Source organism: Eucyclogobius newberryi, unplaced genomic scaffold, assembly GCF_026437365.1.
Source record: "Eucyclogobius newberryi isolate DKJ021-1_F unplaced genomic scaffold, fEucNew1.0.hap1 SCAF_6, whole genome shotgun sequence".
NCBI classification, from domain to species: domain Eukaryota; kingdom Metazoa; phylum Chordata; class Actinopteri; order Gobiiformes; family Gobiidae; genus Eucyclogobius; species Eucyclogobius newberryi.
The window spans coordinates 37,866,861-37,880,353 of record NW_027316278.1 but is presented as its reverse complement, the minus strand read 5'-3'; the positions used below and the strand labels follow the sequence as shown (position 1 = coordinate 37,880,353).

At 43.1% G+C, this 13,493-nt stretch overlaps 6 non-coding genes across 6 annotated transcripts; all 6 read right to left on the bottom strand.

Annotated features, from left to right (window-relative positions):
* Positions 1 to 508: 508 nt before the first annotated feature.
* Positions 509 to 580, bottom strand: trnac-gca (transfer RNA cysteine (anticodon GCA)). The gene has a single exon. It is a non-coding gene; the product is annotated as a tRNA-Cys (tRNA).
* Positions 581 to 2,140: 1,560 nt separating this feature from the next.
* Positions 2,141 to 2,212, bottom strand: trnac-gca (transfer RNA cysteine (anticodon GCA)). Its single transcript has one exon. It is a non-coding gene; the product is annotated as a tRNA-Cys (tRNA).
* A 3,170-nt stretch (positions 2,213 to 5,382) lies between these two features.
* trnac-gca (transfer RNA cysteine (anticodon GCA)) lies at positions 5,383 to 5,454 on the bottom strand. The gene has a single exon. It is a non-coding gene; the product is annotated as a tRNA-Cys (tRNA).
* A 3,178-nt stretch (positions 5,455 to 8,632) lies between these two features.
* Positions 8,633 to 8,704, bottom strand: trnac-gca (transfer RNA cysteine (anticodon GCA)). Its single transcript has one exon. It is a non-coding gene; the product is annotated as a tRNA-Cys (tRNA).
* Positions 8,705 to 10,264: 1,560 nt separating this feature from the next.
* trnac-gca (transfer RNA cysteine (anticodon GCA)) lies at positions 10,265 to 10,336 on the bottom strand. Its single transcript has one exon. It is a non-coding gene; the product is annotated as a tRNA-Cys (tRNA).
* A 1,542-nt stretch (positions 10,337 to 11,878) lies between these two features.
* trnac-gca (transfer RNA cysteine (anticodon GCA)) lies at positions 11,879 to 11,950 on the bottom strand. Its single transcript has one exon. It is a non-coding gene; the product is annotated as a tRNA-Cys (tRNA).
* Positions 11,951 to 13,493: the final 1,543 nt, after the last annotated feature.

Below are 13,493 nucleotides of genomic sequence, written 5' to 3'. Positions count from 1 at the left end.
AGCAAACGTAATCAGGAACTCTTCAACTGTCCTTTTGTTCAAAATATACAAGATGTACCTGTAGCCACCTTACCTCTGCCCTTGTGTATATTCTGAAATATTTGGTGGAGCACATGCATTGGCTCAACAGAACTGTTACATCATACTTTATATGCTGTGTCTCTGCACACCTATCTATTTGTTTTAAATACTTCTCAAGGCAAGGATAAGATTTGACCTCATGCATTAGGCTCGAAGAGGAGCGCCTGATGGTCAGGCCTTTGAGCCACTGTTGTTTGCAGAGGATGTTGTCTTGATGTCTTAATCAACCACGCTCACTACGACGATGACAGAGTGTTACCAAGTGCAAAAAAGCTATAGCTAAAATCAACTCAAGGAAAGGGGCGGAACTGTATCTTAAATGCCATCTTACACCCTCTTGAGACATTGGTATGAAGTTGAAAGGGCAGTCTGCGGAATGCCAACATTGCAGTTGGTCTTTTAACAAATACAAATTCTATTTAAGTAAAGGGAGCATCCGGATTTGAACCGGGGACCTCTTGATCTGCAGTCAAATGCTCTACCACTGAGCTATACTCCCCTATTTGTCTCCAAATCTGAGGGTGGGAAGGACACATTGACACAATCACACAGTGTTAGCTGAGCTTTGAAGCTTGCACACTTATCTACCTTTTTATTAAGGGTTGATTGTAGTTTACCCTCCTCTGGTATTGACTGAGTTTGACCTCATGCCGTTTTTCTGTGCATTCCAAACTTTTATCTGCCCTATTGCAACCCATTCAAAAAAGGCTAAATACACAGTTTGAACGCGCATCTAAAGTAGAACGGTTCCGCTTGTTTTATTTGTCGTCTTGACATGAGTGGCTTTATTCTGGACCGGAGGAAACAGCCGATGCCAGCTGCGCTAGCTTTTGCACAACAGTTGTTTATTATCCTTCAGCCACGAAACTTGTGTAAGGCGCAGCTTGTTTACAGATGCCACAACAGTGTTCCGACAACTTCTGCTGCTGCAGAAACGTTACACTTTTACCCAATCAACATCTGATAGTCTGTGGACGTCACGTTTAGTCCCTGCTTTGCTCGACTTGGCCCAAGGGAGAAGAGGGTACTAAAAGTGTACCTGGTCTGAGGCGGTAGCACCAAATGGAAATGTGCTAAAGCAGGGCTGAATAGAGTTGAGCAAAGTAGGTGCTAATGGAAAAGGGGCACTAGTAATGCTTATAAATAGGTTTAGCATCATACAAATGCTATAGGTTGGGCGTTTACTGGGTATTCTCCTAAAGAAAAAGGATTTGTCAGATTTGTCAGATTTGTCAGACTTGTCAGATTTGTCAGTAGTTTTTGACTTATCTTGTGTCTGTGCGATAGACCTTACAGGCTCATCAAGGTTTCCATGTGGTGTGAGGCAAGCCTTTGAGGTCTTTTCAGATCACACAGCACATGCTGCTGCGGAGTTGAGAGAATGTGGGCATGGAAACCTTCAGGGGACTTCATTGTGTGTTGTACTTTCTGTGCCCCGTTTTTCCGCTCCTTCTCATTGATGATGGATGGGCATAGGCATATCTTTTGGATGCTTAGCGACAACGCTGAATGAGGACGTGTAAATTGCTGTAGATTGACTATTATGTGAAAAGCAAACGTAATCAGGAACTCTTCAACTGTCCTTTTGTTCAAAATATACAAGATGTACCTGTAGCCACCTTACCTCTGCCCTTGTGTATATTCTGAAATATTTGGTGGAGCACATGCATTGGCTCAACAGAACTGTTACATCATACTTTATATGCTGTGTCTCTGCACACCTATCTATTTGTTTTAAATACTTCTCAAGGCAAGGATAAGATTTGACCTCATGCATTAGGCTCGAAGAGGAGCGCCTGATGGTCAGGCCTTTGAGCCACTGTTGTTTGCAGAGGATGTTGTCTTGATGTCTTAATCAACCACGCTCACTACGACGATGACAGAGTGTTACCAAGTGCAAAAAAGCTATAGCTAAAATCAACTCAAGGAAAGGGGCGGAACTGTATCTTAAATGCCATCTTACACCCTCTTGAGACATTGGTATGAAGTTGAAAGGGCAGTCTGCGGAATGCCAACATTGCAGTTGGTCTTTTAACAAATACAAATTCTATTTAAGTAAAGGGAGCATCCGGATTTGAACCGGGGACCTCTTGATCTGCAGTCAAATGCTCTACCACTGAGCTATACTCCCCTATTTGTCTCCAAATCTGAGGGTGGGAAGGACACATTGACACAATCACACAGTGTTAGCTGAGCTTTGAAGCTTGCACACTTATCTACCTTTTTATTAAGGGTTGATTGTAGTTTACCCTCCTCTGGTATTGACTGAGTTTGACCTCATGCCGTTTTTCTGTGCATTCCAAACTTTTATCTGCCCTATTGCAACCCATTCAAAAAAGGCTAAATACACAGTTTGAACGCGCATCTAAAGTAGAACGGTTCCGCTTGTTTTATTTGTCGTCTTGACATGAGTGGCTTTATTCTGGACCGGAGGAAACAGCCGATGCCAGCTGCGCTAGCTTTTGCACAACAGTTGTTTATTATCCTTCAGCCACGAAACTTGTGTAAGGCGCAGCTTGTTTACAGATGCCACAACAGTGTTCCGACAACTTCTGCTGCTGCAGAAACGTTACACTTTTACCCAATCAACATCTGATAGTCTGTGGACGTCACGTTTAGTCCCTGCTTTGCTCGACTTGGCCCAAGGGAGAAGAGGGTACTAAAAGTGTACCTGGTCTGAGGCGGTAGCACCAAATGGAAATGTGCTAAAGCAGGGCTGAATAGAGTTGAGCAAAGTAGGTGCTAATGGAAAAGGGGCACTAGTAATGCTTATAAATAGGTTTAGCATCATACAAATGCTATAGGTTGGGCGTTTACTGGGTATTCTCCTAAAGAAAAAGGATTTGTCAGATTTGTCAGATTTGTCAGACTTGTCAGATTTGTCAGTAGTTTTTGACTTATCTTGTGTCTGTGCGATAGACCTTACAGGCTCATCAAGGTTTCCATGTGGTGTGAGGCAAGCCTTTGAGGTCTTTTCAAATCACACAGCACATGCTGCTGCGGAGTTGAGAGAATGTGGGCATGGAAACCTTCAGGGGACTTCATTGTGTGTTGTACTTTCTGTGCCCCGTTTTTCCGCTCCTTCTCATTGATGATGGATGGGCATAGGCATATCTTTTGGATGCTTAGCGACAACGCTGAATGAGGACGTGTAAATTGCTGTAGATTGACTATTATGTGAAAAGCAAACGTAATCAGGAACTCTTCAACTGTCCTTTTGTTCAAAATATACAAGATGTACCTGTAGCCACCTCACTTGTGTATATTCTGAAATATTTGGTGGAGCACATGCATTGGCTCAACAGAACTGTTACATCATACTTTATATGCTGTGTCGCTGCACAGCTATCTATTTGTTTTAAATACTTCTCAAGGCAAGGATAAGATTTGACCTCATGCATTAGGCTCGAAGGCGAGCTCCTGATGGTCAGGCCTTTGCGCCACTGTTGTTTGCAGAGGATGTTGTCTTGATGTCTTAATCAACCACGCTCACTACGACGATGACAGAGTGTTACCAAGTGCAAAAAAGCTATAGCTAAAATCAAGTCAAGGAAAGGGGCGGAACTGTATCATAAATGCCATCTTACACCCTCTTGAGACATTGGTATGAAGTTGAAAGGGCAGTCTGCGGAATACCAACATTGCAGTTGGTCTTTTAACAAATACAAATTCTATTTAAGTAAAGGGAGCAGATGACCTCTTGATCTGCAGTCAAATGCTCTACCACTGAGCTATACTCCCCTACCTGTCTGCAAATATGAGGGTGGCAAAGACACAATGACACAATCACACAGTGTTAGCTGAGCTTTGAAGCTTGCACACTTATCTACCTTTTTATTAAGGGTTGATTGTAGTTTACCCTCCTCTGGTATTGACTGAGTTTGACCTCATGCCGTTTTTCTGTGCATTCCAAACTTTTATCTGCCCTATTGCAACCCATTCAAAAAAGGCTAAATACACAGTTTGAACGCGCATCTAAAGAAGAACGGTTCCGCTTGTTTTATTTGTCGTCTTGACATGAGTGGCTTTATTCTGGACCGGAGGAAACAGCCGATGCCAGCTGCGCTAGCTTTTGCACAACAGTTGTTTATTATCCTTCAGCCACGAAACTTGTGTAAGGCGCAGCTTGTTTACAGATGCCACAACAGTGTTCCGACAACTTCTGCTGCTGCAGAAACGTTACACTTTTACCCAATCAACATCTGATAGTCTGTGGACGTCACGTTTAGTCCCTGCTTTGCTCGACTTGGCCCAAGGGAGAAGAGGGTACTAAAAGTGTACCTGGTCTGAGGCGGTAGCACCAAATGGAAATGTGCTAAAGCAGGGCTGAATAGAGTTGAGCAAAGTAGGTGCTAATGGAAAAGGGGCACTAGTAATGCTTATAAATAGGTTTAGCATCATACAAATGCTATAGGTTGGGCGTTTACTGGGTATTCTCCTAAAGAAAAAGGATTTGTCAGATTTGTCAGATTTGTCAGACTTGTCAGATTTGTCAGTAGTTTTTGACTTATCTTGTGTCTGTGCGATAGACCTTACAGGCTCATCAAGGTTTCCATGTGGTGTGAGGCAAGCCTTTGAGGTCTTTTCAGATCACACAGCACATGCTGCTGCGGAGTTGAGAGAATGTGGGCATGGAAACCTTCAGGGGACTTCATTGTGTGTTGTACTTTCTGTGCCCCGTTTTTCCGCTCCTTCTCATTGATGATGGATGGGCATAGGCATATCTTTTGGATGCTTAGCGACAACGCTGAATGAGGACGTGTAAATTGCTGTAGATTGACTATTATGTGAAAAGCAAACGTAATCAGGAACTCTTCAACTGTCCTTTTGTTCAAAATATACAAGATGTACCTGTAGCCACCTTACCTCTGCCCTTGTGTATATTCTGAAATATTTGGTGGAGCACATGCATTGGCTCAACAGAACTGTTACATCATACTTTATATGCTGTGTCTCTGCACACCTATCTATTTGTTTTAAATACTTCTCAAGGCAAGGATAAGATTTGACCTCATGCATTAGGCTCGAAGAGGAGCGCCTGATGGTCAGGCCTTTGAGCCACTGTTGTTTGCAGAGGATGTTGTCTTGATGTCTTAATCAACCACGCTCACTACGACGATGACAGAGTGTTACCAAGTGCAAAAAAGCTATAGCTAAAATCAACTCAAGGAAAGGGGCGGAACTGTATCTTAAATGCCATCTTACACCCTCTTGAGACATTGGTATGAAGTTGAAAGGGCAGTCTGCGGAATGCCAACATTGCAGTTGGTCTTTTAACAAATACAAATTCTATTTAAGTAAAGGGAGCATCCGGATTTGAACCGGGGACCTCTTGATCTGCAGTCAAATGCTCTACCACTGAGCTATACTCCCCTATTTGTCTCCAAATCTGAGGGTGGGAAGGACACATTGACACAATCACACAGTGTTAGCTGAGCTTTGAAGCTTGCACACTTATCTACCTTTTTATTAAGGGTTGATTGTAGTTTACCCTCCTCTGGTATTGACTGAGTTTGACCTCATGCCGTTTTTCTGTGCATTCCAAACTTTTATCTGCCCTATTGCAACCCATTCAAAAAAGGCTAAATACACAGTTTGAACGCGCATCTAAAGTAGAACGGTTCCGCTTGTTTTATTTGTCGTCTTGACATGAGTGGCTTTATTCTGGACCGGAGGAAACAGCCGATGCCAGCTGCGCTAGCTTTTGCACAACAGTTGTTTATTATCCTTCAGCCACGAAACTTGTGTAAGGCGCAGCTTGTTTACAGATGCCACAACAGTGTTCCGACAACTTCTGCTGCTGCAGAAACGTTACACTTTTACCCAATCAACATCTGATAGTCTGTGGACGTCACGTTTAGTCCCTGCTTTGCTCGACTTGGCCCAAGGGAGAAGAGGGTACTAAAAGTGTACCTGGTCTGAGGCGGTAGCACCAAATGGAAATGTGCTAAAGCAGGGCTGAATAGAGTTGAGCAAAGTAGGTGCTAATGGAAAAGGGGCACTAGTAATGCTTATAAATAGGTTTAGCATCATACAAATGCTATAGGTTGGGCGTTTACTGGGTATTCTCCTAAAGAAAAAGGATTTGTCAGATTTGTCAGATTTGTCAGACTTGTCAGATTTGTCAGTAGTTTTTGACTTATCTTGTGTCTGTGCGATAGACCTTACAGGCTCATCAAGGTTTCCATGTGGTGTGAGGCAAGCCTTTGAGGTCTTTTCAAATCACACAGCACATGCTGCTGCGGAGTTGAGAGAATGTGGGCATGGAAACCTTCAGGGGACTTCATTGTGTGTTGTACTTTCTGTGCCCCGTTTTTCCGCTCCTTCTCATTGATGATGGATGGGCATAGGCATATCTTTTGGATGCTTAGCGACAACGCTGAATGAGGACGTGTAAATTGCTGTAGATTGACTATTATGTGAAAAGCAAACGTAATTAGGAACTCTTCAACTGTCCTTTTGTTCAAAATATACAAGATGTACCTGTAGCCACCTCACCTCTGCCCTTGTGTATATTCTGAAATATTTGGTGGAGCACATACATTGGCTCAACAGAACTGTTACATCAGACTTTATATGCTGTGTCTCTGCACACCTATCTATTTGTTTTAAATACTTCTCAAGGCAAGGATTAGATTTGACCTCATGCATTAGGCTCGAAGGCGAGCGCCTGATGGTCAGGCCTTTGCGCCACTGTTGTTTGCAGAGGATGTTGTCTTGATGTCTTAATCAACCACGCTCACTACGACGATGACAGAGTGTTACCAAGTGCAAAAAAGCTATAGCTAAAAGCAACTCAAGGAAAGGGGCGGAACTGTATCTTAAATGCCATCTTACACCCTCTTGAGAAATTGATATGAAGTTGAAAGGGCAGTCTGCGGAATGCCAACATTGCAGTTGGTCTTTTAACAAATACAAATTCTATTTAAGTAAAGGGAGCAGATGACCTCTTGATCTGCAGTCAAATGCTCTACCACTGAGCTATACTCCCCTATCTGTCTGCAAATATGAGGGTGGCAAAGACACAATGACACAATCACACAGTGTTAGCTGAGCTTTGAAGCTTGCACACTTATCTACCTTTTTATTAAGGGTTGATTGTAGTTTACCCTCCTCTGGTATTGACTGAGTTTGACCTCATGCCGTTTTTCTGTGCATTCCAAACTTTTATCTGCCCTATTGCAACCCATTCAAAAAAGGCTAAATACACAGTTTGAACGCGCATCTAAAGTAGAACGGTTCCGCTTGTTTTATTTGTCGTCTTGACATGAGTGGCTTTATTCTGGACCGGAGGAAACAGCCGATGCCAGCTGCGCTAGCTTTTGCACAACAGAGGTTTATTATCCTTCAGCCACGAAACTTGTGTAAGGCGCAGCTTGTTTACAGATGCCACAACAGTGTTCCGACAACTTCTGCTGCTGCAGAAACGTTACACTTTTACCCAATCAACATCTGATAGTCTGTGGACGTCACGTTTAGTCCTTGCTTTGCTCGACTTGGCCCAAGGGAGAAGAGGGTACTAAAAGTGTACCTGGTCTGAGGCGGTAGCACCAAATGGAAATGTGCTAAAGCAGGGCTGAATAGAGTTGAGCAAAGTAGATGCTAATGGAAAAGGGGCACTAGTAATGCTTATAAATAGGTTTAGCATCATACAAATGCTATAGGTTGGGCGTTTACTGGGTATTCTCCTAAAGAAAAAGGATTTGTCAGATTTGTCAGATTTGTCAGACTTGTCAGATTTGTCAGTAGTTTTTGACTTATCTTGTGTCTGTGCGATAGACCTTACAGGCTCATCAAGGTTTCCATGTGGTGTGAGGCAAGCCTTTGAGGTCTTTTCAAATCACACAGCACATGCTGCTGCGGAGTTGAGAGAATGTGGGCATGGAAACCTTCAGGGGACTTCATTGTGTGTTGTACTTTCTGTGCCCCGTTGTTCCGCTCCTTCTCATTGATGATGGATGGGCATAGGCATATCTTTTGGATGCTTAGCGACAACGCTGAATGAGGACGTGTAAATTGCTGTAGATTGACTATTATGTGAAAAGCAAACGTAATCAGGAACTCTTCAACTGTCCTTTTGTTCAAAATATACAAGATGTACCTGTAGCCACCTTACCTCTGCCCTTGTGTATATTCTGAAATATTTGGTGGAGCACATGCATTGGCTCAACAGAACTGTTACATCATACTTTATATGCTGTGTCTCTGCACACCTATCTATTTGTTTTAAATACTTCTCAAGGCAAGGATAAGATTTGACCTCATGCATTAGGCTCGAAGAGGAGCGCCTGATGGTCAGGCCTTTGCGCCACTGTTGTTTGCAGAGGATGGTGTCTTGATGTCTTAATCAACCACGCTCACTACGACGATGACAGAGTGTTACCAAGTGCAAAAAAGCTATAGCTAAAATCAACTCAAGGAAAGGGGCGGAACTGTAACTTAAATGCCATCTTACACCCTCTTGAGACATTGGTATGAAGTTGAAAGGGCAGTCTGCGGAATGCCAACATTGCAGTTGGTCTTTTAACAAATACAAATTCTATTTAAGTAAAGGGAGCATCCGGATTTGAACCGGGGACCTCTTGATCTGCAGTCAAATGCTCTACCACTGAGCTATACTCCCCTATCTGTCTGCAAATATGAGGGTGGCAAAGACACAATGACACAATCACACAGTGTTAGCTGAGCTTTGAAGCTTGCACACTTATCTACCTTTTTATTAAGGGTTGATTGTAGTTTACCCTCCTCTGGTATTGACTGAGTTTGACCTCATGCCGTTTTTCTGTGCATTCCAAACTTTTATCTGCCCTATTGCAACCCATTCAAAAAAGGCTAAATACACAGTTTGAACGCGCATCTAAAGTAGAACGGTTCCGCTTGTTTTATTTGTCGTCTTGACATGAGTGGCTTTATTCTGGACCGGAGGAAACAGCCGATGCCAGCTGCGCTAGCTTTTGCACAACAGTTGTTTATTATCCTTCAGCCACGAAACTTGTGTAAGGCGCAGCTTGTTTACAGATGCCACAACAGTGTTCCGACAACTTCTGCTGCTGCAGAAACGTTACACTTTTACCCAATCAACATCTGATAGTCTGTGGACGTCACGTTTAGTCCCTGCTTTGCTCGACTTGGCCCAAGGGAGAAGAGGGTACTAAAAGTGTACCTGGTCTGAGGCGGTAGCACCAAATGGAAATGTGCTAAAGCAGGGCTGAATAGAGTTGAGCAAAGTAGATGCTAATGGAAAAGGGGCACTAGTAATGCTTATAAATAGGTTTAGCATCATACAAATGCTATAGGTTGGGCGTTTACTGGGTATTCTCCTAAAGAAAAAGGATTTGTCAGATTTGTCAGATTTGTCAGACTTGTCAGATTTGTCAGTAGTTTTTGACTTATCTTGTGTCTGTGCGATAGACCTTACAGGCTCATCAAGGTTTCCATGTGGTGTGAGGCAAGCCTTTGAGGTCTTTTCAAATCACACAGCACATGCTGCTGCGGAGTTGAGAGAATGTGGGCATGGAAACCTTCAGGGGACTTCATTGTGTGTTGTACTTTCTGTGCCCCGTTGTTCCGCTCCTTCTCATTGATGATGGATGGGCATAGGCATATCTTTTGGATGCTTAGCGACAACGCTGAATGAGGACGTGTAAATTGCTGTAGATTGACTATTATGTGAAAAGCAAACGTAATCAGGAACTCTTCAACTGTCCTTTTGTTCAAAATATACAAGATGTACCTGTAGCCACCTTACCTCTGCCCTTGTGTATATTCTGAAATATTTGGTGGAGCACATGCATTGGCTCAACAGAACTGTTACATCATACTTTATATGCTGTGTCTCTGCACACCTATCTATTTGTTTTAAATACTTCTCAAGGCAAGGATAAGATTTGACCTCATGCATTAGGCTCGAAGGCGAGCGCCTGATGGTCAGGCCTTTGCGCCACTGTTGTTTGCAGAGGATGTTGTCTTGATGTCTTAATCAACCACGCTCACTACGACGATGACAGAGTGTTACCAAGTGCAAAAAAGCTATAGCTAAAATCAACTCAAGGAAAGGGGCGGAACTGTATCTTAAATGCCATCTTACACCCTCTTGAGACATTGGTATGAAGTTGAAAGGGCAGTCTGCGGAATGCCAACATTGCAGTTGGTCTTTTAACAAATACAAATTCTATTTAAGTAAAGGGAGCATCCGTATTTGAACCGGGGACCTCTTGATCTGCAGTCAAATGCTCTACCACTGAGCTATACTCCCCTATTTGTCTCCAAATCTGAGGGTGGGAAGGACACATTGACACAATCACACAGTGTTAGCTGAGCTTTGAAGCTTGCACACTTATCTACCTTTTTATTAAGGGTTGATTGTAGTTTACCCTCCTCTGGTATTGACTGAGTTTGACCTCATGCCGTTTTTCTGTGCATTCCAAACTTTTATCTGCCCTATTGCAACCCATTCAAAAAAGGCTAAATACACAGTTTGAACGCGCATCTAAAGTAGAACGGTTCCGCTTGTTTTATTTGTCGTCTTGACATGAGTGGCTTTATTCTGGACCGGAGGAAACAGCCGATGCCAGCTGCGCTAGCTTTTGCACAACAGTTGTTTATTATCCTTCAGCCACGAAACTTGTGTAAGGCGCAGCTTGTTTACAGATGCCACAACAGTGTTCCGACAACTTCTGCTGCTGCAGAAACGTTACACTTTTACCCAATCAACATCTGATAGTCTGTGGACGTCACGTTTAGTCCCTGCTTTGCTCGACTTGGCCCAAGGGAGAAGAGGGTACTAAAAGTGTACCTGGTCTGAGGCGGTAGCACCAAATGGAAATGTGCTAAAGCAGGGCTGAATAGAGTTGAGCAAAGTAGGTGCTAATGGAAAAGGGGCACTAGTAATGCTTATAAATAGGTTTAGCATCATACAAATGCTATAGGTTGGGCGTTTACTGGGTATTCTCCTAAAGAAAAAGGATTTGTCAGATTTGTCAGATTTGTCAGACTTGTCAGATTTGTCAGTAGTTTTTGACTTATCTTGTGTCTGTGCGATAGACCTTACAGGCTCATCAAGGTTTCCATGTGGTGTGAGGCAAGCCTTTGAGGTCTTTTCAAATCACACAGCACATGCTGCTGCGGAGTTGAGAGAATGTGGGCATGGAAACCTTCAGGGGACTTCATTGTGTGTTGTCCTTTCTGTGCCCCGTTGTTCCGCTCCTTCTCATTGATGATGGATGGGCATAGGCATATCTTTTGGATGCTTAGCGACAACGCTGAATGAGGACGTGTAAATTGCTGTAGATGTGAAAAGCAAACGTAATCAGAAACTCTTCAACTGTCCTTTTGTTCAAAATATACAAGATGTACCTGTAGCCACCTCACTTGTGTATATTCTGAAATATTTGGTGGAGCACATGCATTGGCTCAACAGAACTGTTACATCATACTTTATATGCTGTGTCGCTGCACAGCTATCTATTTGTTTTAAATACTTCTCAAGGCAAGGATAAGATTTGACCTCATGCATTAGGCTCGAAGAGGAGCGCCTGATGGTCAGGCCTTTGCGCCACTGTTGTTTGCAGAGGATGTTGTCTTGATGTCTTAATCAACCACGCTCACTACGACGATGACAGAGTGTTACCAAGTGCAAAAAAGCTATAGCTAAAATCAAGTCAAGGAAAGGGGCGGAACTGTATCTTAAATGCCATCTTACACCCTCTTGAGACATTGGTATGAAGTTGAAAGGGCAGTCTGCGGAATACCAACATTGCAGTTGGTCTTTTAACAAATACAAATTCTATTTAAGTAAAGGGAGCATCCGGATTTGAACCGGGGACCTCTTGATCTGCAGTCAAATGCTCTACCACTGAGCTATACCCCCTACCTGTCTGCAAATATGAGGGTGGCAAAGACACAATGACACAATCACACAGTGTTAGCTGAGCTTTAAGCTTGCACACTTATCTACCTTTTTATTAAGGGTTGATTGTAGTTTACCCTCCTCTGGTATTGACTGAGTTTGACCTCATGCCGTTTTTCTGTGCATTCCAAACTTTTATCTGCCCTATTGCAACCCATTCAAAAAAGGCTAAATACACAGTTTGAACGCGCATCTAAAGTAGAACGGTTCCGCTTGTTTTATTTGTCGTCTTGACATGAGTGGCTTTATTCTGGACCGGAGGAAACAGCCGATGCCAGCTGCGCTAGCTTTTGCACAACAGTTGTTTATTATCCTTCAGCCACGAAACTTGTGTAAGGCGCAGCTTGTTTACAGATGCCACAACAGTGTTCGGACAACTTCTGCTGCTGCAGAAACGTTACACTTTTACCCAATCAACATCTGATAGTCTGTGGACGTCACGTTTAGTCCCTGCTTTGCTCGACTTGGCCCAAGGGAGAAGAGGGTACTAAAAGTGTACCTGGTCTGAGGCGGTAGCACCAAATGGAAATGTGCTAAAGCAGGGCTGAATAGAGTTGAGCAAAGTAGATGCTAATGGAAAAGGGGCACTAGTAATGCTTATAAATAGGTTTAGCATCATACAAATGCTATAGGTTGGGCGTTTACTGGGTATTCTCCTAAAGAAAAAGGATTTGTCAGATTTGTCAGATTTGTCAGACTTGTCAGATTTGTCAGTAGTTTTTGACTTATCTTGTGTCTGTGCGATAGACCTTACAGGCTCATCAAGGTTTCCATGTGGTGTGAGGCAAGCCTTTAAGGTCTTTTCAAATCACACAGCACATGCTGCTGCGGAGTTGAGAGAATGTGGGCATGGAAACCTTCAGGGGACTTCATTGTGTGTTGTACTTTCTGTGCCCCGTTGTTCCGCTCCTTCTCATTGATGATGGATGGGCATAGGCATATCTTTTGGATGCTTAGCGACAACGCTGAATGAGGACGTGTAAATTGCTGTAGATTGACTATTATGTGAAAAGCAAACGTAATCAGGAACTCTTCAACTGTCCTTTTGTTCAAAATATACAAGATGTACCTGTAGCCACCTCACTTGTGTATATTCTGAAATATTTGGTGGAGCACATGCATTGGCTCAACAGAACTGTTACATCATACTTTATATGCTGTGTCGCTGCACAGCTATCTATTTGTTTTAAATACTTCTCAAGGCAAGGATAAGATTTGACCTCATGCATTAGGCTCGAAGGCGAGCGCCTGATGGTCAGGCCTTTGCGCCACTGTTGTTTGCAGAGGATGTTGTCTTGATGTCTTAATCAACCACGCTCACTACGACGATGACAGAGTGTTACCAAGTGCAAAAAAGCTATAGCTAAAATCAACTCAAGGAAAGGGGCGGAACTGTATCTTAAATGCCATCTTACACCCTCTTGAGACATTGGTATGAAGTTGAAAGGGCAGTCTGCGGAATGCCAACATTGCAGTTGGTCTTTTAACAAATACAAATTATATT